Genomic DNA, 4,173 nt, shown 5'->3' with positions numbered 1-4,173 from the left:
TCTCTCTCTCTCTCTCTCTCTCTCTCTCTCTCTCTCTCTCTCTCCCCTCCCCCCTTCCTCCTTCCCTTTCTGTCCCACCACCCCATTCGCCACTGTCTTTCCCTCCATTTCGTCCCCAAAGCCTTTCAGCAGACCCTCTCATTCCCCCCAAATTCTAGTTCCCCAGCCCCTGGGTTGAGCCTTCCTCACCTCTCTACCCTGCCAGGGGGTCCTACCACCCAGGTCAGGAAAGAAACCTCAGCTGCCCAGCCCTGACCACCCTACTGCTGCTCCCACTGGACACACAAATTGCTCTCCCATGCCCACCCAAGTAGCACCAAGCTATTTTGATTTAAGGGCAAACAGGCAGCCTACCCAGTCCCCTTCCTGAGAGCAACCTGTAGGGGCAGCTGAGAGAAGAGGGTAGGAAGTCTAGTGGAACAAGGCCTTCAAAAACCATCAGGTTTGAAGGGGCCTGTGGGTAGACTGGAAAAAACATGCTCTTTGGGAGAGACACATCCTTAGGGCAAGGGGCCTTGGGAAGTGACATGGAGGCTTTCCAATTTACCTCCTGACCCCAGGCTGGGAGATTCTGAGCTGGAAGCAATGCCTGGCCCTCTCTCAGGTCCAGCTGACCCAGCCTATCCTCAAATCCTGGCCTCTCCTTGGAGAGGGAGCTCTGCTCTTCTCCAAGACAGACTGGGGCCTACATGCAAGGAAATTCCAGATCCTACTGCATCTCCTATAATACGCTCAATATGCTACAAATTTAAAATCAGTGAGGGAAAAAATCAAGTAAACAATAAAAAAAACTAATATAAAACAGAGTTTCTTAGGAGCCAAGGTAAGATGGGAAAGGAGGCAAAAAAGGTCTGTCGAGCCTTATGCTCTCTGTACCTTATTTTGGTTTCCAATAAGGCAGACATGGTACATTTTGTTCAATTTTCCACTCCTAATCACGTTGAGAACGTTGGTGGAGAAGTGGCTTTCACTCTCCTTCTGAATGGGTTTTGGAGCTGGAATTCATTTAATTAAGTATTGTTCCTTTCCCAACCAAACTTGGACCTGGAACCTGACAGTTCTGCTCCTGTGTGGCCCCAGGTCTATTCAAGGCCTCAGTGAAAGCTCCCTCAGGCTGCATCCGGCCCATCCCCCAGAAGGCTCCGCACAGGGTGGGTCTTGAGGCCACCAGAGGCAGTGCAAACTGGGAGCGGGGGACATCCGGGAGAAACTCCAGGGGCCTCAGGGCAAGGATGGGGAAAAGAGAAAAACGAAGAAACAGAGATACATACAATTTAATGGTTATGTTGGATACACACTCAGAAAGTGGGAGCTGGAATAAAGAAGGAAGGAAAATTAGGCCCACGAAATTTCCAGCTATATAGGTAGGGCCCAAATAGGAAAGTGGGAGTGAAAATGTCATTAATAAAGTCTCTTTACCAGGAAACTTTTGGCTGGGTTATAAATTCAAATAAGAAATTTCAGAGAAGTAGGGTATCTAAGGCTGGCATTTGGGTCCCCTGGCCAATCTCTGTGGATTTACCTTCCTGCCAAGTGGTCACTGTCTGAATAAATCAAACATCCCTTGTTGGGAGTTCTCCTGCGCTCCCGGACCCCTCTTGGTCCCTTTACTCCCCACACTCTAATCTTTCTGCTGGGCGGGGTGTCCCTGCCCACATCAAATCATATTCTGTCCTGCCGGCCAGTTTTATTACTAGACCACCATCAATCTTACCCCTAACACGACATTTGTTTATGAATAGATGGGAAGGGCTAATGGTTTCATGAACCAGCCATGAAATGAGTAGAGAAGAGTCAAAAAAGAAGGCTCTGAAACACCAGGCAGGACCCAGTGGTCCACTCAAAAGCAAAAGGGGCCCCTCTCCTAGAGATCTAAGATGTGAGATGCGGGTAGAAAAAAACTGTCATTACAACCCTGCTTGCTTCTAGTAACACTAACAGCCTGAGAGAAAACGGATTTGGTTGCCTAAGGCTTGGATAAAGTATGGATGCCTCTTGTCCCTCCTGGGCTGTCAGACCAGGCTGCCTGAACATGCATAGTCAGGGTCTCTCCACTTTTACACCATTAAGAACAAAACTAATGGCTTTCCACCCTAAAACCCAAGACTCCCCCGGCCCCCAAGTGAACAGGGTGAAAGAGAAAAAGTGTCATGACTTTCTTCACCTATCAAAGTTAGGGAGAGCCCAAAAGGGCTATAAGGCACTCTTGTTTCCTGACCCTTGTTTCTGACCCGACAGGAAACAGCCAGGAGCTTACAGGCAACCAGTACAATTGAGCCTTATTCTTCTGCAAACATCGATTATTAATGACACAAACTGTGTGGAATGATAGATTGTAAAATGCATGCTTGTTTGCATGCAGCCTGGTGAAAAAGGCCTGCTAACTACATAACCCTACAAAACAGCACGTGTTCCTACCACACATGCATTATGCCAAATGCAAGATTTTATGTGGCATACAGCATGCTAGCATTCGTGCACTCATAGTATATATTGCTAAGAAAATAAACATACCCCACTTGCGCATAAAGGACAAAATACTTATTATCTAAAGTTTTCTACAGAGGCAGTTTACAAAATTAGTTGATTCTTCACTGGACCCTGCCTGCCATCAGCAGACTAATTTCAAAATGAACTGACTAGCAGTTAAAATATCAAGAAATTTTTCTCAGAACATTTTACAGAAAAAAAATCCTTATAATTAAAAAAAAAAAAAAAAGAGTAAAACTCAAACATGTGAGCCACCACAGTAAGAAGTTCCAGGTTAAATAATGTCACAAATTGTTTTTTCTTGAATTTGGATATGAAAATTCAAAAGTTATCGTATTGATGGTAGAAAAATTATACATTTGTGATTTTAAAAAAGAATAAGGAGCAGACCTTCTCTTCTCCCACTCACAATTAGTTTCTAAACTATTATGTAGGCAAATCGTGCAGAAATAAATACAAACACCTTCATAGACACATATGTCTTCCATGCCTAATTTTTCAAATTTCAAATCGAAGAGGATGAAAATAGTTGAGAAACTCTCCTCTGGCACGCAGGGAAACATTCCCAGGAGCTGTGGTGAGGGGCCCCGTTGGTCACAGAAGTCACAACTCCAAACGCACAGCCGGTTTCTCACCAACTGCAGGGTCCAAATAGGAAGGACTACAAGGAGCCCACTCCACACTCTGGCGTGCTGGGGAAGGGCCCTGCTGGGAACCTGCCAGCTCTTCGCTTTGCCAAGCTCTCCCCAGCTGCCGGATTCTGGGCAGGCCAAGTACACTCCCGGAAGGCGTGCGGGGCACAGACCTAGCTGTCCCGCAGGCCACCCCTCGGAGCAGCGCGGCCTAGCAAGAAGCCCACCTAGCTCTACGGGGCCAGTCTGGGGTGAGGCCCACGGCCGGCTGAGGCCGCGACGTGCCTAGGGCTTCAAAGCCGAGGCCCACGGAGATGGCGAGGGCTGAGGGCACGTGGACCCCAAACACGCGGAGCTGGCCTCACGTACACAGGCCTCTCGCGTTCATTAGGCCCAGCGACTTCCTGCATGGCCACTGCCAAGTGATTTGTGGTGTCTGTAAACCGACCTCACACACTGCACAAGGACGCAGCCCTGCGTTGGAGGCTGCCTGGGGCCACAGCGCTAGCCCGGACAGGTCCGGCACGGCCAGGCCAAGGTTGGCCGATTGGGGACCCTGTAGGACTTGGGAGGTGGTCGTGCAAACCAGTGGTCCCGGGCCCTGTGCTTGCCGAGGCTGTGGGGCGCGCTGTCACCCATGAGCAATGAAGTGCCTCTGACCTTTCCAACCCGGCTGGGCTCCTAAACACACGTGTGTCTCCAAAACGAAGGTGACGAGCAAGAAGGAAATGGGAGCACTTGTGGGGCCGGGCAACGCCGGTCGGAGTCGCGGGGAGAGGAGGGGAGCGAACTCCTCGGCGGCTGCCCCAGGCGCGATCGCCAGGGCCCCAAGGTGCGTCTTCTGTGCCGGCGACCCTGGTCCTCTGCACTCACACACGCCTGCTCCTGGCCACCTTCCGCTCCGCGCGGTCTTCCCGGCATCCCGACGCAACCTGTGATTAACCCATCAGACCTAACAGAGGTCTCCTTTGACTCTATTTTCTCCCCCAAACAACTTATTTCGGGAGGAGGCCGCGGAGGCGAGGTCGGGAATCCGTGGAGGGAGGCGGCG

Source organism: Marmota marmota, unplaced genomic scaffold (genome assembly GCF_001458135.2).
Source record: "Marmota marmota marmota unplaced genomic scaffold, marMar, whole genome shotgun sequence".
Lineage (NCBI taxonomy): Eukaryota > Metazoa > Chordata > Mammalia > Rodentia > Sciuridae > Marmota > Marmota marmota.
This window is presented reverse-complemented; position numbering follows the sequence as displayed.